At 40.6% G+C, this 23,547-nt stretch overlaps 1 long non-coding RNA gene across 1 annotated transcript; it reads right to left on the reverse strand.

The window, feature by feature from the left end:
- Positions 1-324: 324 nt before the first annotated feature.
- Positions 325-18,696, reverse strand: LOC127567008 (uncharacterized). The gene is made up of 4 exons (XR_007955831.1): positions 18,440-18,696; positions 13,501-13,557; positions 12,740-12,856; positions 325-2,348 (listed from the first exon to the last, which is right to left on the reverse strand). It is a non-coding gene; the product is annotated as an uncharacterized LOC127567008 (long non-coding RNA).
- Between the last annotated feature and the right edge of the window lie 4,851 nt (positions 18,697-23,547).

A 23,547-nucleotide genomic window follows, 5' to 3' on the forward strand; every position in this document is an offset into this window, starting at 1 on the left:
GGAGTAATATTCAAAACATGTATTCATCTCAAAAGGTCAAGCGAATTTCTTTGAAACTTGCCACTTCCTTCAATTAAAAGGAAAAACAGCATTTTAAAATTGTGTAAGTATGGTGTAAAATATAAAATAGGCACCCTAACCTTTAGAGCCAGATATTAATTATAAAATACCAATGGATCACTTTTATTGTTGATGAAATCATCTGTATCCCTGACTGTAACACTCACTGTCAAATATTTGAATTACAAACATCACCTCGTATAAATTTTAAGGATCAAATAAAATATTGACAGAATGGTGTAAGGGTTCATTTACAAGGAGTCATTCAGTGATGGCAAAATAATTATTCCATTAAATCAATGTAATATAATTTAATACAGTAAGCTTCAATGATTAAAATCTTGCTGACAGATTAGCTTCATGATTCACTTGCAAACAACAGCTGCACAGGAACAGGAAGTCAGCCATCTTTTGTTTATGTGAGACGTTAGTCCTATGGACACAGATGACACATTGAGGCTGCTTAAATGCTCAACTGAAATGTGAAAAGGAAAACACGACGAGGGAAAACAAAATAATGAGGCTAAACAATTGTGTGAAAAAAGCATGGAACTGAGTTGCACCAGAATATCCCTGAACATCTGGCTTTCTCATGCTGCAAGGTTGTGTTTTGCTGAATGAATCTGTTTATTAATGAATAATCTATCAAAGCAATATAAAAATAGATTCATTCTAAACATTGAATAGCAACAGGTGGTCAAGTTTATTTGTTTATTCTTTATTTTCTTCATTCTTTTGCATTAACATGTCCTGGAGTTGTCTGAGACCATTAAATGTGGTCTCAAGCTGTTTCCCAAATTCATTTTAGTACCATCAGCGACAAATGCACCCACATTTCCCCAAGCTCATGAAGCCATGTAAAAGCATGCAAGGCTTTATATTTTCCTCTTTTTCTTCCCCCTCTCTTCTCTGTCCATAACTGTAGGGCTTCAAATCTGTTCACTTATTTTATTTTGACTATTCAATAGGGGAGAGGGAGGAAAAGAATTGGATCTGGAGAGGGGAAGGGAGAGAGAGATGATGGGAGTTGGGAAGGAGCAGAGATGGGATTGGAATGTGGAGGGATAGAGGGAAGGTGAAGTGGGCGAGGGGGGGAACAGAAAAGGGAGAGGGAAAAGGTTGGGGGAGGTTAGAAGAAAGGATGGAATCAGAAGGAAGAGGAAAACTCTGTACAGTTTCTCTAAGACTTCCTTACCCATGCTCCGTTCCTCTTGCAGTAAAGATCAACTTTCTATTTGCCTTTTTAATTACTTGTGGTACCTGTTTGGTAACTTCCCGTGTTTCTTGTACGAGTTCACCTTATTTTTTTTCTGAACACCAATATTTAATGGTTTCATGCCATTTAAGTAATAATCTGATTATCAAATCTTTCTATAAAAGTAGCAAACCTTGTTTCATCCCATATTTCTAAACCATCTGCTATCCTTTTGCCCCCTTTTGTCAGATCATTATGCAAACTATTTGTGTCTTCCTCACTTTCTTTGCCTTCTTTCATTGTCAAGCAGAAATCTTGACTATGTTACTCCTCAATCTCTCATCTAAATCATTAATATGGATTCTACGTAGCTAAAGCCCCAGCACTGATCCCTGAGGTGTCCTGTTGGTTACACCTTGCCAACCTGAAAATGACTCATATTTCCCTACATCTTGTTTACTATCTGTTAACCACTGCCCTAACCACACTAGTTCATTGCATGAAATACATTGAGTCCTTATTTTTGGCACGACATAAGGAGCTTTGGTAAATTACAGTGAGGCATTTGTTATGTTCCTATGAATTTCTTCAATATTATGTAAATAAAATAAACACTTTTAAAAGCAGTGGATGGAGGATGTGGAGGGGTTGGAAGAAGGTGCAGTGGGCAGGGGAGCAGACTGAAGAGGGAGAGTGGGAATGGTACAATTACCCTTGCCGAGTCATGGAAATATTATCAGACAAAATTTGATATTGAGCCAAATTAGGACAGATGGCCAAATGTTTGATCAAATAGAGAAGCTTTTAAAGAGTATCTCAAGGAAGGAAATAGAGCTGGATGTTTAGGGAGGAAGTTCAACATCCTTGGAGCGGAAAGCATGGCTGCCACGGTAAAGCAATTATAATCAGGGATGCTGAGGATCCCGTGAGTGAAGTAGTGCGGATACCTCAGAGAGGAAGGCTGCCTACTGCCCCAGCTTCACCAGCTGCCTGTGCCCAGGGCCACACTTTGTTCCAACGGGATCTAAGGTCTTGTATCTGTTAGGAGGCTGGTTCCCAGCTCATTGGCATGGCCAAGGGTAGTGCAGGAGTTCTGTAAGTTTGAAGATACACACACATGTAAAAATAATTAAAAGCATCTAAGCCAATTAACTTAAATCAGATAAAAGATTTACTTATCTTTCTGTCTGTAGACAGTTTCTCTCCCAAGACCTATGAAATCCACAAAAATTTAGACTGCCCTGTTTGACTCCATGAAGAGTTCACCAGAGTTCACCCATGCAATGTGCAAAGACTAAACCTTGCACTTCTATCTCTATTTGGGAATAACCCAGTTATAGGCATATCTGCTGGGAAATTCATGATGAATTCAGTGAATCACAGAGGTCACAAGGAGCAATGCTAAGGAGGGATTTGAAAATTTTCGGGAAAAAAGTCGAGAATTTTAAAAACAAGACTTTGCTTTACCTGGGATCATTGTACATTATCAAACCCAAGTATGATGGGTAAAGGAACTTGCTAACAGTTAGAACAAGAGCAACAAGTTTTATTCTGACTGGAAGTTTGGAGACCTGTCAGGAGTGCATGGGAATATCAAGTCAAGAATCCTCAAAGGTGTGGATGAGTAAATGAGCTGCAACTGGGGCAGTCAGGAAATGCTATAGGAATGTAAATATGCAGACTTAATGAATGGCACAGATGTGGATTCAGAAGCCCAGCTCAGGGCTCAAGTAGGATACCAAGGTCATGAACAGTCTGTCTCACCTCAAGAGAGGTGAGAGGGAGAGATTGGAAGCCAAATGAATTCTGAAGAGGATGGTAATAGGCTCCAGAGGGATATAGACAGACAGATAGGCAACAAATGAAATCTATTGCTGAGGAATGCAAAGTGTTACACTTTGGTTGGAAGAATGAGAAGAGGCAATATAAACTGTTAGGCATAATTCTAATATGGGTACAAGAAGAGAGAGGTCCGGGGGTTCATGTGCTCTGTTCATTGAAAATGGCAGGACCCTGAGAAGCAGTTCAAAAAGCATACAGGACCCTGGGTTTTATGAACATAAGTCTGCAGTACAACGACAAAGAAGTAACAATGAACCTTTATAGAACATTGGTTCAGCCATAATTGAGTATTGTCCAGTTCTGCATGCTACACTTTAGGAGAGATAAAAAGGCTTTAGAGAGGATACAGAAGAGATTTACCAAGATGATTCCAGTGGTAGGGAGCTTTAGTTATGTGAATAGTGCTAAGAACCTGAGGTTGCTCTTCTTGGAATCAAGGAGGTTGCACTGAGATTCAACAGAAATATTTAAAAATATGGTTTATTGACAGAATAGATAGAGGAGTCAAGAACTAGGGTACCTAAATGAAGGTGACAGGTAAATGAACCAAAACATGACGAAAATTATTTTATATAATGGGAGATTAGTGTCCAGGATGCACTGCCAAGGGTAGTAGTGGCAACAGATCCAATTGCAGTTTTCAAAAGGATATTCAAAAAGTATCTGAAAGGAAAGAATTTGCAGGGCTGTGGGGAGAGGACAGGAGAGTGGGACTGGATGGATGCATTTACAGAGAGCCAATTCATACTTGATGAACGGAATGGCCTCCTCCTGTGCTTTTGTGAGCGGAATGGTAGGGAACAGAGATGAAAAGCATTGGCTGCAACATTTTCAGTAGTTAACTGAGGGAAGTTTCTGATCAGCCACCCCTATGTTCCAAACAAAGAGCCTGACAACAGTGAAGGTGCCATGACAGGCGATTGCGAGGCAGACTAGGGTCCGGTAAGTGAACATGTGGGGACAGAGGCAGTGCTTGTGCATGGTGCATTTTGGGGGCAGCAGATGGATGAGAAATAGAAGGAGGTCAGGGGTAGTTACTTGCGGGACAGCAAATGTAACAGTGGAAAGGGAAGCCAAGGTAATTGTTTAGTTATAACTGGATGGATATCCTAATCAGCTGCAAGGGAGAGTGAGAAGTGGTCAACACTGTCAGAGGGTGCTGACAGGATGAGAAGGACAAGAAGGCACTTGTTCCTCATGTCACAGTCACAAAGAACACCATTAGATGAGAGTCATTACCGTATACTGGCAGGGAAGGAAGTCTGATTGGATTCAAACAGAGGTTCCTGCAAATGCAGGACATGGATTTGAGAGACAGTTTGGGGAGTTTGTTCATAGTTCATAGAATTGGAAAATTAGTTTGCAAGAATGGGAAGCGGTAATAATTATCTTGACAAAGGTGGTGATGATGGCAGATTTGAGGAGGGGAAGATCGATTGTGGAAGAGAGATTATCAAAGGGAAGTCAGGAGGTCTACAGTATAGTTGGATCAGAGTTTAGGGAGCAGGAAATGGATATCATAAACAAGGCAAGCTTGGTGAAGATATGAAGGGTGAGAGAAGAGAAATGTCCAGATTAAAGCATTTAATGTTCAAGGCAATCTCCCTGCCTGGAACAGACGCACAGGCAGGAGTTGATCAAAGGCAAATGTAGAGCTGAGAGCAGGGAGCATGAAATAGTGCCTATGAGCAGGCCCTAAAGCTGCCTTTTTTTAGAAGTAGCTGGCAGCTTATTTCAGTTGAATTCTGTTTCAGAGAGACAGAAGAGACTGCAGACGCTGGAACCTGGAGCAAAAAACTAAGCTGCTGGAGGAACACAGTGGGTCAGGCAGCATCTATGGAGGCAAAGGGACAGTCGACAGTGGGGATAGGTTCTGATGCAGGGTCTTGACCCGAAATGTCAACTGTCCCTTTGTCTCCACAGATGCTGCCTGATCCAATGGGTTCCTCCAACAGTTGTTTTTTCGCTCTGAATTCTTTTTCAGCTTTCTTCAAAACATACTGGGGCAAAAGAAGTTCCCAGCAGAATGGCAATGAATAGTAAAACAAATTTACACATGAAATTTAACCTATTGGGAAGCAGTTAAAGTTCAGTACACTCTCTGATGTCTGACAAATTGGTGGTGGACACTATGAGAATAAAGATAATCAACCTGAAATATTAATTTCATTTCATTCTCCAGAGACCTAAGAAATCTCTCCCACTTAACAACTCATCCAACTATAGCCCTTTTCAATCAACCCAACCTCCCCACCTTTCACAATAGATTCAATCCCTGCCCATTCACTATCCTCCTTCACTATCCAGCCAATCTCTGCTCCCCCACTCCTTTGTCACGCATCAACTGTCTTCTTTCATTACCCACCCCGATCTCCCCCATGCAAATAAAATTGTCCTTGTTAACATTTTGAAATGAAATGATTAGATGTGGATTGATGACTGTTTGGGTGGTTTAAAACAGTGAGTTTTCGTAGGTTTAAACTTCTATGTTCACCAAAAGAGGCTATATAAAAACAGACAAATATATAGGTTCACTCTTAAGGTCCAGCTGAGTATTTTGCAGAAAGGATTAAATCAGTGCCAGGTCTGACATGGAGGTCACCATAACAATGTTATATGGTGTGACAATGGGCATCTATGGGGAGGAGAGTAAGTGGGAGAATGGATCAGCCTGTGTTTACACTACAAGAATTGAGAAATAAAGTCTGGCTAGGAAGTTTGCCCGACATTATCAACAAAGATACAAGTGAAAATGCAGGTACCACATATGATTGATGGTGCACCTATGCCTTCCTTATCATAGTGAATAATATAGTTCAGAGAAATAGTCCTCCAGCAACATCCAGAATTATCACAAAAAATCTTTCATTATTAATGTGCATTCTGCAATTAGAGCGTAAAACTAAGCATGAACCGCCCATCGTGTGATGTATTTCTCCTTGATTATAGTCCTTCTCCAAGTTATCCTATTTTGAATCAATCACTGTGGTTTCTGTCACTTATCATATTGTCATCTTTATCTTTTTAAATATGGCCACTACATTCCATTGTTAGTCATAAGCCTTTTTTTGTAAATACATTTTCTTTTTTAATTTATATTTTCTATTTAAGAAACATCTGCTCTTCTGTCTCGACCACACCTGAATACCTTCCCAACATTTAACCTACCTCGCTCAAATGATACCTATCCACCCCTCCCTACCACCACCCTAAAACCCATCCCCTGACGTCCCACCTCTTCTCTTTATGTTCTCCATTGTGGCACTTCGGGCTTTTCATGCTGCTGAATTTCCTGGCAGCAGGCCTTCAAACAAAATGTTCATTGCCTCACTCATGTCCAACATGCCTGAACAATTTCTAGGCACATGTTTCTGATAGTTTTTTTTACCCTTTGCACAATGGTCTTGGTGAAATGTTACTTTAAAAAGTTACTTCGCACATTATGTAATTAGCATTGTGAATGCTCTTAATACGTGGGGAAGTGGAAGCAAACTCTCTTAAATCATTTGAAAGGCAGTTAAATGTTCTTTTGCATCTTTTGATTTCTATTAGAGTCATAGAGTCATACAGCAAGGAAACAGGCCCTACAGCCCACCTTGTCCATGCCGATCAAAATATCCATCTCAGCTAGTCCCATTTGCCCGCATTTGGCCCATATCCCTCTAAACCTTTGCTATCCATGTACCCCTCCAAATGCCTCTTAAGTGCTTTTATTGTTCCTACTTCCACCACTTCCTCTGGCAGCTTATTCTATATGCACACCACCCTCTGCATGAAGAACTTGCCCCTCAGATCCCTTTTAAATCTTTCCCCTCTCACTTTAAACCTATGCCATCTGGTTTTTGGTTCCCTTTCCTTGGGAAAAAGACTGTGTGCATTCACTCTATCCATGCCCCCCATTTCACCTCCATAAGGTCACCTTTCGGTCTCCTACGCTCCAAAGAATAAAGTCCTAGTCTGCGCAACTTCTCCCTATAATTCAGGCCTTCGAGTCCTGACAACATTCTCATAAATCTTCTTTGCACTCTTTGCACAGGAGATCAAAGGGTAGGTGTTTCTTAAATAGAAAATATAAATTTTAAAAATTGCGTTTCTAAAAAAGGCATAAGACAAATAATGGAATGTAATAGCCATATTTAAAAGGATAATTGTGGCAATATGAGAAGTGACAGAAGGATTAACTGTATGAATTAATAATTCTCATTAATATTTACATTTGTTCAATCAACTAAATTCCATGCATGCAATTTTTTAGCATATGTAACATGTCCCTGTTGGAACATGAATTCATTCTGCTAGTTAGGTCACCCGTTTCCCCACTCTGCAAGCCAGCTGCACCTATATTCCAAGACAGTCTCCTACCAATTACTAGCCATGCCTGAGCCTGAGAACTGGGTGCTCACATGAAGCACCACAACACTGATTCATTGCTACTTGTATGCATGTCACAAATAGAACATATGTATGTATATGTTAGGATGGATTAGTGACCTATTTTGAAACTGGAACTAACTTGTTTTCAATCTTTGTTTCTCACTTTGCTGTATTCAGAGAGGATCTGAGAGCCCCTGTACGTGCTGTGGGGCCAACACTTCAACTTCACCATGCAAATGCACATGAGCTTAGTAACTTTTTTTTTCCTATTTTGGGCCTGAAAGATGTGGTGTGCAGAGAACATAATCAGAAACAAGAAACAACTGAAAGTGGTGGGGAAGGGGAAATGATCAAGAAGGGGAAAGGAATGCAAAGGAGTCAAATGGGGGACAATGTTCTTTGGGCCTGGTGCAGAGCCAACAGGTGGACATCTCCCTCAAATCCAGCCTTCCCCAACCACCACTTCCCCAAAACTACCTGACTATTAATTGCAACCCCAGCCCCAATATACCAATCCTGCCCAAGGCTTCCTCACACCCACATTGCATCTCCTACTTTTCTTGGACATGAATAGTAATCAACTGTTCTCACTGAGGTCTGAGGCCCACTCCTGACTTCTAATACCACCAACCCACTGATCCCACTGACCATCTTTTAACAGTGGCAGCAGCAACTGTCAATCTTCAGCAATGCACTGACAATAACCCTGCAGGTCAGACTGGCAAAGCTTCCGAAACCCCAATGATTTCAATGGGAATTTCACACCCACTGATTAGAAAGCATTTGGTTTATTCTGATTCACAGACCAATCCCATTCTCCCTACATTCTTTCTTTCAAATCTATCACCCACCTAAATAGGAATAATTTAAAGTATCCATTTAACCTACAAACCTGCATGTCTTTGAGTTGTCGGAGGAAACCAGGGAACCACTGGTTCAAGAGTGTGATATCAAGAGTCCAGGAGCAGCATGTTCCTGTTAGGGTGAAGGGTACACCTGCCAAGTTTAGGGAACCTTGGCTGACAAGAGATATTGAGGCTCTGGTCAAGAAAAAGAGGGAAGCATACATTGGGTTTAAGAGGCCGGGGATGAGTGAATCCCTTGATGACTATAAAAATATTAAGAATACTCTTAAGAGGGAAATCAGGAGGGCAAAGAGAGGGTATGCGATGGATCTGGCAGGTCATGATAAGGAAAATCCCAAGAGGTTATAGAGCTATATAAAGAGTGAAAGGGTGGCTAGGAAGAGAGTAGGTCCCCTTAGAAATCAGCAGAGCCACCTATGTCTCGAGCTGCAGGAGATGGATGGGGTTTTTAACGAATATTTCTCCTTGGTGTTTACTGAGGAGAAAATCATGGTTGCTCAAGAGATAAGGGAAACTAATGGAGATGTTTTGGAGGAAATTCCTATTACCAGGGAGGAGGTTCTTCAACTTTCTGTATGACATTCATCCGTTCCATGCATGCTAGTTCTTGTTTAAGTTTATCTCTAAGTTGAAAGGGAACTTTCCTGTGACCATACAGCCCCCTTTTACTGGAACTTATCCTCCAGCGTAGCCTGTCATTTTTAACTTCACAGGGTAAATCTTACTCTTTACTATGAGAGTCTTATAATCATCCATGGATAACAGATTCACCTGAGCTCCAGTGTCAAGCTTGAATGGAATGACTGTCTCATTCACAGTTACTGGAAAAATCCATTCTGTTTTATCAGCAGCCACAGTCTGCACAGAATCCACGAAGAATTCCTCCATTTCCTCATCAACTGAGTGCACCTTTCTCTTGTTAGCCCCAGCTTTGCAGCACCTTGCAAAGTGATTCTTCTTCCCACAGCTATTGCAGGACTTCCTATAAGCAGGACACATCTTTGGAGTGTGTCTACCTCCACCTCTACTGCATTTGCTGTTTGAGCCTGCCTCTTTGCTTTGTTGTGCTTTCAGAAATGCCTTGTGTGCTGCTTCTCTGTTTTCACAGCATGCACTGTTGTGTCTGCCCTGTGAAGCTCCTTAGCTTGTGCTTGTGTGGCTTCTGCTGACCTATACATATTCACTGCCTTTTCCAGGGACAAATCTTTTTCATGCAACAGTCTTTCTCTGAGTCCATTATCTGGAATTCCACAAACTATTCTGTCTTTAACTAGTGAGTTTCTCAAATCTCCAAATTCACAAGACTTACTCAGTGTGCGAAGCTCAGCTAAGTATTGGTCAAAGCTAACACCTTGTTTCTGGTCACAGGAAAAAAATTTATATCCCTCAAATGTGATGATCTTACTTGGGATAAAATACTCCTTAAATTTTTTCATCAAAGTGCCCAACTCAAAAGCTGTCTCATCAATTTGAAAGCTGTTATAGATGTCCAAATCATCTTCGCCAATCACGTGCAGAAAAATAGACACTTTCAATTTTTCATCGTTCTCTCCCGCTCCACTAGCATCTAAATATATGTTGAATCACTGTTTGAAGCATTTCCAATTATCAGTTAGATTGCTAGTAAACTGCATAGGCGTGGGAGGACTTAGCTTATCCATAATGGGAACTCTCGGCCTCTCACCTGAATGTCTCTTGGCAAATCCGGTGACTGCTGAACTTCAAGAACAATGTGCTCCCTCACCACGCCAGCCGGCTTTTTCTCCGTCTTATTATTGCTTTTCTTTCTTACTCACTGAGTCTCTTTCTCAATTGCACACAGTATTCATCTACTCTCCCTGTTGAGACCTCATTCCAACTTCTGTCACCATGTTACATTTGTTCTTCATCAAGAGACAAACTTCATGTGGGTTTAACATCTGAACATTTTATTAACCAACACCCAACTGGTTTGCTTTCCCTCTCTTTTTACAGCCACTTCCTGTTCTCCCATGTGGCCCCTCGCATTGCCTACTGGGAACTGCAGTTCTTTATTATAACTACATAATAACACAGCGACCTTATAGAAATGTTTAAAATTACGAGAGGCATAGATAAGGTTGAGAGTAACAGTCTTTTCCTAAAACTTGAGGGCATAGATTTAGGGTGAGAGGGGTAAGATTTAAAAGGAACCCGAGGGGCAGCTTTTTCATACAGAGGGTGGGGAGTATATGGAACGAGCTGCCAGAGGAAGTGGTTGAGGCAGGTACAATGGTATAATTTAAGAAGCACTTGGGATAGGAACATGGAGGGATAGGACTTCAAGGGGTAGGGCTTAGAGGGATATGGGCCGAACGCAGGAAATTGGGACGAGCTGGGTGGGCACCATGGTCAGCATAGACTTGTTGGGCTTGTATCTGTACTGTATTGCTCTGTGACTCTGACTCTGTAACCTAGAGAAAACCCAAGCACTCACAGGAAGAGAGTGCAAATTCCACGCTGAGTGCACCATAGGTAAAGAATGAACCCGGGTCATTACAGCTGTGAGGCAGCAGCTCTGCCAGGTCTCCTTCCAGTCTGTGATATTGGCTCAGCTTTTCCCTCTCCATTAGCACAACCAGAGCTGCTGAGTATGTCCTGCAGCTGCTACACTTGCATTCCTTATTCTGTGTTCTCATTCTCTAACTGCCTTCACTGACCCATCAACAGATGACCTCATTTACAGCCTATCCCCAGGACAACCCTGCCCTCACATTACCAGAGATATTCCCTCTGTCCTATTCACCCCTCCCTGCAGCTTGATACTAACTTGTTTTCTCACCTCCCTAGCTCTGACAAAAAGTCCCACTGTGATAAGATGATTGAACAGTTCCCTTTTACGATGAGATGGTCTCTGACCTCACGATCTACCTTGTTGTGACCTTGCACCTTATTGCACTGCACTTTCTCTGTAGCTGTGACACTTTACTCTGTACTATTATTGTTTTTACCTGTACTACCGCAATGCAATCTGTACTAACTCAATGTAACTGCACTGTGTAATGAATTGACCTGTATGATCGGTATGTGAGACAAGACACCTCAATACAAGTGACAATAAAAAACCAATACCAATACCAAGTCTAACATGGAATGTTATCTCTGTTTCACTTTCCACAGATGCTGCCTGACCTGCTGACGGTTTCCAGCATTTTCTCTTTTTATTTTGGATTTCCAGCATCCCCCGGGTTTTGATTTTTCATTTTATGTCTCCTTCCTAATTGTCAATGGCACCAAAACTTGTGGGGCCTATTCAGCTGATTCTGAAGTGGATAAGTGGTGGCTCTGTGAGGAGAAGGAGGTACGTTGAAGCACTTTGCAGTGCCTGTATATGAGAATGAAGGGAAGCAGGTCGTGGGTCATGTGGGTCATGTGAGTCATGTGAGTTGTAAAACCGTAGGTGGTGGCGGAGTGAACTCACTTTGACAAACTTATTGAGACTTGCAAGTTTTTCCATATCCACAGCCATTTACTGAGTGATGGTCCCCGAGATATTCTGCAACCTCTTCCTATTTTCAGTGAACCTTAGAGCTTCCTACCCATTAGAAAGAAGAGTTCTGATGAAGGGTCTCAGCCCAAAACATCAACTGTTCATTTCCATCCATGGGTGCTGCCTGACCTGCTGAGTTCCTCCAGCATTTTGTGTGTTGCTCCAGAAGGAAGAGAATGTCCTTTACTCCACCACCAAGGAACTTTACCCCATCAACTGCCTGCACAAAGGCATCACACATCACCCTAGTATCTCTGTGTCTCTCAGTACTTACATCTGCCTTACAAAAACTAGCAAATATTTCTCTGGTTTCTTCAGCCAGTCTGTTCCTCCCCTTTAAGTGGTGCTGGCTGCCTTTAAATGACAAATAGTGCTGGCTTCACAATTGCATGATTAAAATTAACAAGGAGTGCAAATACTGAGGCAATCACCAGCTCACCTCTGCTTGCTCACTTCTGAAAATGACCCATTCATGAGGGCATTTTATGGTGCTTCAGAACCATCACTTATACTCTAATGTTTTTTCTGTGTTGTTTTTGTTCTGACCACTTCTGTCACTTTCTGACCTTCTGGCTGCATGTGATAGAGATTAATCTATTGCTTTAAAAACTAGGGCTGCAGCTCCTAAGGAAATGGTGCAAAGAGTGGTATTATAAATTTAGTCAGTTGGTTTTGCTTCGACGTGATTAGTCACTGTTGTTAAGTTTTTTAGCAATTTCCTGACAGTCCTGTGCACAGATGTTTTTTGCCAACATAGGACAGCAGTTGATACATTGCATTTCAACTAAAGATTCCTTTGCAGCACCTTTATTTCTGACATTAGTTTCCAGGTCCCATATGAATTAATGCAGTCCATTTTAGCAATTAACCCCAATGATGTAGTATAATCCTTACCTAAAAGTACCAGTTTACCAATAGCTGAAGTGACTCTGGGTGGCATTTTCCTCCACAATACTTAAATGCAAGTCCTTGTTTCTTCTGATGGATTAGTTTACTTTGAATCCAAGTTTTCTTTGAAAGCATTCCATTCAAAGGATATAATAGAACATAGAACATAGATTATAGAATAGTACAGCACAGGAACAGGCCTTTTGGCCCACAATATTGTGCTGACCAATTAAGCTAATGATGCCTAATTAAACTAATCCCTTCTGCCTGCCCATGGCCCATATCCCTCCATTCTCTGCATATTCATGTGCCTATCTAAGAGCCTCTTAAACTCCTCTATTGTATCGCCTCCACCACCAACCCTGGCAGCACATTCCAGGTACCCACCACTGTCCATGCAAAAAAATTACCCCTTACATCTCCTTTGAACTTTTCCCCTCTCACCTTAAATGATGCCCTCTGGTATTAAATATTTCAAACCTGGGAAAAAGATACCACCTGTCTACACTGCTAATTAATGGTCCCATTATACCTGTGGGTACAAGTAGGATAATGGGGTATTATTGCCAGAAGTTCAAATCTCAAAATGGCAGTGTGGATGTTAATTCAGTTAGTTAAATACATCTGAAGTAAAAATCTGGTATCAGTAATGGAATTGGCATTGCTGTAGAAGTTCAGTTGGGTGTTCATTAATGCCCTTTTTGAAGGGAAACCTGCTGTCTTTTTCCAGGCTGGCTACATATGACTCCGCACCCACAGTAACTTACTTGATTCCTAACTGTTCACGGAAATAGCTCAGCAAGAAGCTCAGTTTTATCCAACACCTGCACAAAAAAAAACATATTAAGATTAAAACTGGATCAACCAAGTCATTGAATTTGACAAAAGACAGAATGTCATTCCAAGTTGGTCACCATCCTTACTTGGAAATGTATCACAATCCCTTCATTCCTAATGGCCTGAATTCCAGAACTCCTTATTTGTCCTATAAGGACAAATACACCTATATTGTCACACACTTTCTCAAGGTCATTTAGAAATTGGTAATGGACAATAGACCTTCACAGAAGCACCCATAACCCATGAACGAATAAATTAAAAGAAAACAATTAATATTTTTCATTTTTTTATCCTACTATTTAGTATCCCTATTTTACAGAAACTTCATAGTCACATGCAAGATTATTCTCTGCTACTGTTTTTGATTATAGTTATTTGTCTTTGGGTCTTAAAACACTCTTTTCTAAAGATCATCAAAAACACATAAAATTAGCCTATTCCAGTTTATCATCTGACATTCTTACCTTAATATTTTGTATATTAAAAGGAATAATGAATCCTGGCCAAGACATCACAGATACTGGTAGAATTGATATGTAGATAATCATCAGCAGCTGACTATTGTCAGAGTTCCTGTACCTGTTCTCCACAACTCTCAACAATAACGTATCTTACAGATAAGGTTCCTTTAATGTATTAAAACGTTCCAAGTGCTTCACAGAATGGTTGACAGTCACCATTAACAATCAGCCGAAGAAGGAAATATTCATTCAGGTGATCCAATCTTTGGATGATGAGAGCAGTTTAAAGGAGTGGCTTAAAGTAGAGTGAGGTAGGAAGGTGGAGAGACTTTAGAAGGGAATTCCAGACCTTGGTGCCTGGACAGCTGAGGCAAAGTCAAAAAAGAGGCCAGAATTGAAGGAAGACAAAAGTCTCAGAGAGTTGTAGGGCTGAAGGTGGGAGCAAGCTCATGGAAGCATTTAAACACAAGGATGAGAATTATATAATACTTTATTAAATAATTCTCATCCTTGTATTTAAATGCTTTCACTGAACACTAGTTGACCTCAAAATTCACCCTGGGACAATAGTACTAAACACTCTATATAGCATGTCCCTGTCTTTGATATTTATTCCACTGATTCAATAGAATGAATTTCGAAGGCAGAATAAAATATGTTGATATTACTACCTCCTGCATTTCAGCTTTCTTCAACCAGGAATGAATTTCATGTAAGTCATTGAGGTCTTGAGTGATGATTGAACAGGCTTGTGTGTGGGTTAGGACACAGGCAATAGGCTGTTGGGTGATGAATAGTGGTAATTGTTCTATGGGAATTTGTGTGTCCAGTACAAATTGAAGATTGTACTTAATCCTAGACCAACCACAGTTTCTGTTTCAACGTTTTGTTTCCTGAAATAATAGTTCTGAGGCAGGTTCCTCTTTCACTCTGATGGAATAGCCAGCAATATTCTCTGCAAACTTGACAGTAAGTGCTGGGCTGGTTACCTATTGGGACATGATAGTTAATGAAGAAAAATTGATGAATTAGTTTATAAAATCAATCCATTCAGAATTTTAAAATATTCCACGAGCCAATGCCATAAAACTAACACCCAATTGATTTTAAAATCAAAGACTATAGCTCCTGGAAATCTGAAATAAAAGCAGAAAATACTGGAAGAACTCAAAAGATCATCTGATGAAGGGTCTTCATCTTGAAACGATAACTGTTTCTCTTTCCACAGATGCTGGCTGACTTACTGAGTGTTGCCAGCATTTTCTGCTTTTCATTATCAACCAGATTTTCATTGGAACGAAATCAAGACAGAAAATTCAACAAAAATACTCAGCAGGTCAGGCAGCATCTGTGGAAAGCTATTCTCTTCCCCAGTTGTGACAAAATGTCTTCAACCTGAAACATTAACTCTGTTTCCATTCCACAGATACTTCCTGACCTGCCTGAAAATGCTTCCAGCATTTTCTGTTTTTATTTCAGATTTCCAGCTATTTCAGCTTTTGAAATGCCAGAATATTTAGAATGGAGGTATTTCAAATATTTTGATTTTGTTGGAAGGTTTCTATTGTGAACTACATAGAACATAGAATATTACAGCACAGTACAGGCCCTTTGGCCTACGACGTGGTGCCGACCTTTTAACTGCTCTAAGATCAATCTAACCATTCCCTCCCACATACCCTTCCATTTTTCAATCATCTATTTGCTTATCTAAGAGTCTCTTAAATGTCCCTAATGTATTTGCTTCTACCAGCACCCTGGCGGCGTGTTCCACGTACCCACCACTCTCTGTGTAAAAAAAGTTACCTCTGATATCCCCCCTGTACGTTCCTCCAATCACCTTAAAATTATGCCCCCTTGCATTAGCCATTTCCACCATGGGAAAAAGTCTCTGGCTGTCCACTCAATCTATGCCTCTTATCATCTTGTACACATCTATCAGGTCACCTCTCATTCTCCTTCGCTCCAAAGAGAAAAGCCCTAGCTCACTCGACCTATCCTCATAAGACATGCTCTCCAATCCAGGTAGCATCCTGGTAAATATCCACTGCACCCTTTCTAAAGCTTCCACATCCTTCCTGTAGTGAAGTGACCAGAACTAAACATAATACTCTAAGTCTGGTCTAACCAGGGTTTTATAGAGCAACAGCATTATCTCGTGGCTCTTGAACCCCTATATCTCTCTGTATATCAATGGTCCTCAGAGTTCTGCCATTAATGTATACTTTCCTCTTGGATTTGACCTCTCAAAGTGCATCACCTCAGACTTGTCTGAATTAAGCTCCATCTGCCATCTCTCCACTCAAATTTCCAACTAATCTTTATGCTACTGCCTTTGACAACCTTTCTCATTATCCACAATTGCACCAATTTTCATGTTGTCTGCAAACTTACCAATCAGCCCACCTACATTTTCATCCAAATTATTTACATGTATCACAAACAACAGATTTGTGATCAACAGCACTGATCCTTGAGGAACACCTCTGGTCACAGATCTCCATTTAGAATAAAATCCCTCCACCACTACCCTCTGTCTTCTATGAGCAAGCCAATTTTGAATTCAATCTTCCAAGTCACCATGGATCCCACATGACTTAATCTTCTGGCTCAGTTTATCATGAGGGACTTTGTCAAAAACTTTACTAACATCCAATGTAGACAACATCTACTGCCCTAGGGTCATCAGTCATTTTTATTATCTTGTCAAAATACTCAATCAACTTTGTGAAACATGACCTCTCCCACACAAAGCCATGCTGCTTACTTCTAATAAGTCCATGCTTTTCCAAATGTGAGTAAATCCTATCCCTAAAAATCTCCTCATTAATTTCCCTACCACTGATGTAAGGCTCACCAGCCTAAAAATTACTGGATTATCCTGATTGCCTTTCTTAAACAAAGGAACAACACTGGCTATTCTCCAGTCATCTGGGAATTTGCTTGTGGCTAAAGAGGATACAAAGATCTCTGTCAAACCCTCAGCAATCTCCTGCCTTGCCTCCATCAGTATCTTGCGATAGATCCCATCAGGTCCTGGGACTTATCCACCTTAATGTTCTCCAAGAGACTCAACACCTTCTCCTTCTTAATATCAACATAGCCGAGAATATCACACACCCCTGCTTGATCTCACTATCATCCATGTCCTTCTCTTTGGTGAATATTGACGCAAAGAACTTATTTAGTATCTTGCCCAGTTCCTCTGGCTCCAGGCATAAATTCTCTCCCACATCCTTGAGTGGACATAACCTTTCCCTATCTACCCTCTTGTTTTTAATATATGTGTACAAAATGCCTTAGGACATTTCATGGCTTCTGTTAGCCCTCTTGACTCCTTGCTTAAGTTCTTTCTTGCATCCTTTATATTCCTTAAGGGCCTTGTCTGATTTCAGCTTTCTAAAGTTTACATATACTTCCTTTATCTTTTTGACTGAACTTACAACATCTCTTGTCATTCAAGGTTCCTAAACCTTGCGATCCTTTCACCTTTTTTCTTCACAGGACCACACTGGATATTATAAAACATTTCACATGAGCAGAATCTGACAAAATTCAACAAGAAGCCAAAAGAGGTAAACAATAACTGAGGCAACTAAAACATGTATGTTAAGGAGATTCTTAAAAGGGAGGAAGAGAGGTGAAGAGATGAAGTGGTTTTAAATATTAACATTATTAAAAAATCATAAAATATCGAAATAGATTGATAGCAGTTTGGATGTTGAACATAGAGAAGAAACAATATCCAATTTAGAAGTACATTCTCTCTAGATTTTTTTTTCTCCCAGCAAGTTTTGCAAGTTATTTTCTTCTTCCCTTTTACATTGGTTTGGTATATTAGCCATTTCCCAGCTAAGATAGCAGTAAAGCAAACAGCTACTAGCATATAACCACAGACACTCTGTATACTACTGTATAGAATCACAGGGCATTAATGCAGGGGTACTCTTATAAAAATGTATGAAAATGTGAAAATTGTACAAGGGATTTAATGTAACATTCCCATATCCACTTTGTCATTCAGTTGAAGAAATCCCATTATTTCCACAAAGGACAATTACAATATTGTAAGGAAGGACAGGTTTTAGTGAATATTATAAAGAATAAAAAATTGATGTGAATTTCAAGCAATAAAACAGCCCAGAGTTTGAGGTGGATCATGTCCCTGCTGTAGGGTCTCAAAGCTCAGGAATAAGGCCTTGCACATTTACAATCATGCTAATTCTTCAACTCATTCCGACAACAACATTAAGCATAGGTTACACCATAGGGATCAACTTCTGACGTAAACTTATTTGTCTTCTTATCAGCTGCAACTACTCTCAGCGGCAGGCACACTTGATTCCACCTCCCCTGGTGCCATGGTTCTGCTTCTCGCATCTTCTTTGCCTATTGATTTACGTACCTTATTAAGTGCAGTTTCTCTATCATAAACGTCCTGTTTCAACAGAACTGCGGATCCCTAGTCTGGATGACTAACCTATTACAATATTTTTGTTTTCACTTCCGTAGTGCTTCTCTGCTTTGCAGTAAGTAGCAACCAACATGTTGAATCCCATTCCCGTTATATTCCTACAGTCCCAAGAGTCGAATCGCATGTGGCTGCTGAGTCAAGCACTTTGTCCTCAAAGAGGATTTCCTGATTTTCACAGGAACACCAGTCAAAATACTCTTAACATCTCACGCAACACTAGCACAGTGCATCTTAAATTAAACTGAGCTCTGTTGTTTAATGATGCTACCTTTTACGTACATGTTGACTCTCTGCACTTTTTATCCATCTGTGTAAATATAATTCTCTGGACTACTAAACTCTATATGATCCTTTAAGGTCACCCATGAGCCAGTGTAACTCTATTATTCTATGTACTTGCTACTTTATATTCTGCACTTAGCATGATAGAGAGGAAGTTGCTTACGATCTAACCGGATTCTGGCTGGATCAAAAGCTTTTCATGTGCAATGCAGAAGTATTAGGTACTCTGTGTTGAACTTTTTTTTTAACTAAGGAACACGCTGGGAATCTCTGACTGGCTTCACAGTTTTGGGCAGTGGAGTTCTCCTGTGCTGAGAGAGCTTGTACCATTTGACCTATTCAGCAGAAGTTCACTGTGTTCAGGTCACTGCCTTACCAACCCTGCTCGGCCTTAGATGACCCTTCTGTCAGGTTTCACTCCTGCCTGACTCATCCAAAAGTGACTGAAGTTCTGTTTAATTTGTAAGGTACAACTGACCGAGTTAGTTGTTCTGTGTTTCGAAGGGAACAAGGTGAGTTTGACTTACTCTGGTCATAATGACAGCACGGAACTGCTGATTTTCATTGCAATTTTTGTTTTTTTTTGTTTTAATGGGGTTCATGTCTCAATTAGACAAAAATGAAAGGATCCTGCATGTCTTGCTGATGGTGATGGTTTTAATCCTTTAAAATTGTTTCTTGCTGCTGCATGTTCCACTCCACATGTTGGATTAACTAGTTGTGCCCCATGTAGATACTCAGAATGGTAATGAACGGAAAGTGACCGATAGTTTATAGCAAGAGAACACCATACATTCTAACTAAGTGGCTTAGAGTCATACAGCATGGAAACAGACCCATTGGCCCACTGAGTCCATAGCGACCTTCAAACACCCTCCACACTAATCCTACACTAATCCCATTTTACTCTCCCACATTTCCATCAATTCTCCCCAGGTTCCAGCACTCACCTATACATTAGGGGCAATTTATAAAGGCCAAATAACCTACCAAACCACACATCTTTGGGACATGGGAGGAAAACAGAGCATCCAGAGGAATCCCATGCAATCATCAGGAGAATATGCAGGCTCCACAAAGGCAGCACTGGAGATCAGGATTAAACCTACTAGCTGTTCCACTATAACCACTATGTGGTTATAAGAAGTTTATGTTCTCTCATTGTTATTTCATTAACCAATGGGAATTATCTATTTATCTAATCATAAACCTTCATGATTTTGAAGACTTCTTGGTCTTACTTGCAGTCAAAGAAGCCCCAATCCTAAATAATATCTTCATACCTGGAGGTCTCAGTCTGCTGACATAATGAATGATCAATATCACACCTTTCCCATTACACTTATATCCTTCCTCTATGGAATACACATAACTGTACACAATGCCACAGCTATGAACTAAAACAAAAACAGAAAATGAGAGAAATACACAGTAAGTCAGAATGTATCAGCTGAGGGAGAAGCATTTAACAGAATAGGCCATCTGACCTGTGGATCAGCAATTGCAGGAGAAATGGTCAGTGCATTATTTTGTTTCTGGTCTGAAGTCCGTCAACAATCTCCAAACAACTGCCCTTCTGACTCCTCCTGCTGGCAAATGAGGTCCCTTGCTGGTCCCTCACCATGCTGATGGGAGCTTAATCCCCTGGCCTGTGATTCAGGAGGTAGCCACACCTTTCCGGTTCCACTGAGATTCTTCAGCGAACACGAGTGGTGAGAGGTCTCTGCCTGCATGAGATCTTGGGAAGGTTCCAGGTTAGTATGGGGCCCAAGGGAGAAAGAGGCGATCTCAGGTGTCTGGATGGGAAGTGGAAATGGGTCCAGAGAGTCCAGGGTTAGGGAATGGGAGTGGTTGGGAACTTTAGTTTCCTTCTGGGAGTGACATATTTGTGCATTTTAAAAGATAAAGAAGGCTGAAAGATTCACTTTATTAAATATGCTCTTCCTCTAAGGGAAACCTTGGTGATGTTTCTCAACTATATCCTTATTTGGAATAGGGGTGGTATGAGGCCCCTTCCCACCCCAACAAGGGGCTCAGTAGAGAAAAGTGTCCAAGGGTTTCTATGTCAATCACCTGGGGGTCATCAATGTGCCTGGTGGCTGATCACCTTGGTGACTCGCAGGTGATTGATTGGAAACCCTTGTCACCAACATGTTTGTGGGCTAATCACATTGCAAGCTGCATGCTGATGATTGAAAAAAAATACAGAGCTCATGAGAGGCCCTGCTTACTCTATGCAGTCGGGGGTTCGGTAGGCTCATTGGGAAACAATGTCTGGTGCAAGTTGCAGCCACAAGCCAGCAATGAGTCGTGGTGAGATGTCCAATTGAACAATCTATCCAAACATTTGAGATCAATGACTGTGTTTTTCTCTCCTCAGATGAGGTATTTCCAGTAGTTTTTGTTTGTTGTTTCAAATTTATAGCATCTGCAATATTTTGCTTTTATACAGCTACAACCTAGGTCCAAAATTACTTACTTTCTTTTGTATTCTATGTATACAGTTACATATGCAAACATAGATGGAAAACTTTAGCCCTTCCTATGAACATCAGAAGTTCTCTGTAGCTTCTATTTGGTTCTATTCAAAACCTTACCATTCAAGGGCTATTCCTATTTCATAATTCTTATTTAGAAAATATTTGGAAACTGTCTCCAAATTTTTCTACTACAACTCCCTCTACAGTGCCTATTCCACACACTCATGACCTCCTACTCTTTCACAGTTCATATCACAATTTCCCATGCTGTCAAATTTGTTTATTTTTTGTTAGCAACTGTTTATACTGTTTCCTCAGTATCTTCATATGTCTTGATTGCATATTCTGGAAGCCCCACCTTAACTTCTTCCTCTAGCTTTCTCTGTCTCTTCAACCCAGCCCTTTGAATAAGTTTTTGATCATCAGTTAATAACGTCTTATGATTTCTCTTCTGTAAAACATTGGTAGACTTTCCTGCATTAAGGTGCTAAATAAATGCAAATTGTTGTTGACTCTGATATGATTCCCTAAGTGCTGTGTCGGTTCATCCAGGGGGGACATAATCCGACATTCTTGCAGACTAGAAGTAAATTTCAGAATTCAGATGCACGCCCTTAATGATTTTCTGACTCTTTTGAGAGCTGGAGAAAGCTGGAGGAGCACACACCTGAAATTCTCCTCTGTTCTCTCAGTAGGTAAAACTTGGTTCCAGAATTTTGTCCCACTTTGAAATTTCATTTGCTTCTTCTCTTGCTGAAGCACAACTAGTTGGCCTACAATTTCAACTTCATCTTTGTCCGTTTTTTGAGGAGATGTTTTCCACTCTCTATTACTCTGCACATTTCTTCCCACAGATTTTTTTTTAAATGATATGGGCTTATATCCAAGAATACTGAGAAGTGAAGAAATCCTAAGGAAATTCTGGCTTCCTCCTGGATTCTTGGATGTAAACCTTGGTATCTTCCTGCCTTGCCTGGCATCAATGTTCTTTTTTTGAAAGGCCAGTGGCAACATCACACAGAAGTTATTAGGGTGTGATAGGCCACGAAACATTTTTGGCTTAACTTAAATTTCTCTTGTGATCTTCCCTTTCTGAAAAGTAAAAAAAAACATAATGTCCATTGCCATGTGCTCTGTGACTAGCCTTGTGGTATGTATGCTCCATTATATCTCTTTTGTGGTTGGATATGGGGATTTGACATGGAAGTTGTGAGCTATGGCTAATAAACCACAGTGCTCACAATGTATGTCAACTGCCGGAAACAGAATAGCATTACTAACAAAATAGGAGGCAACAAATGACAAGCACTCAGTTCTCTAAGGGACCATCTTACCTGACAGCCATCCAATTGTCTACTTACCTTATAGAAGCTTCCCATTGGTGCCAGGCCAGTAAGAATTGGAGTCATAGGTATAACCAGAGACCTAGAATGCAGATCACAAGGAAATTCTTCTCATTTACAATTTAGTCTTTGATGTAATCCTTTTCTGTTACAATCGACATACAAAGCGCCTAAAACTCTAAGACCTGGAGGGTTAATTCTGTTTCCCTTTCCGCAGATCCTGCCTAACCTGCTGAGTGTTTCCAGCATTTTCTGTTTTTTACTTCATGTTTCCTACATCTGCATTTTTTTAAATTTTCATTAAAACATTTCAAGAATATTTGTATTAAATTTAATATTTGCACACACAATTGTTTCAGAAGGGAAATAGGGATTATCCTGACAACTATAGACCAGTGATTCTCACGTCAGTGGTGGGGAGCTATTAGAGAGAATTCTTAGGAATAGGATTTGTGAGCATTTGGAGAACTATGGTTTAATTAGGGACAGTTAGCATGGATTTGAGCGGGGCAAGATGTGTCTTACTAAGTCGATTTGAGTTTTTTGAGGAGGTGATGAGAGTGATTGATGAGGGTAGAGCTGTGGATACTGTCTACATGGATTTTAGTATGGCATTTGACAAGGTCCCTCATGGGAGGTTCATCCAGATTGAGATGCACGGGATCCACAGTGACTTGGCCGTTTGGATTCGGAATTGGCCTGCCCATAGAAGACAGGGTGTGGTGGTCGATGTGACTTATTTTGGCTGGAGGTCTGTGACCAGTGGTGTTCCCCAGGGATCCATACTGGGACTTCTGTTGTTTGTGATATACATGTAATTGACTTGGATGAAAATGTTGATGGGTGGGTTAGTAAGTTCACAGACGATACAAAGATTAATGGCATTGTGGATAGTGTAGAAGATTGCCAAAGGATACAGCGAGATACAGATCAG

The sequence above is a fragment of the Pristis pectinata genome, chromosome 2, assembly GCF_009764475.1.
Source record: "Pristis pectinata isolate sPriPec2 chromosome 2, sPriPec2.1.pri, whole genome shotgun sequence".
NCBI classification, from domain to species: domain Eukaryota; kingdom Metazoa; phylum Chordata; class Chondrichthyes; order Rhinopristiformes; family Pristidae; genus Pristis; species Pristis pectinata.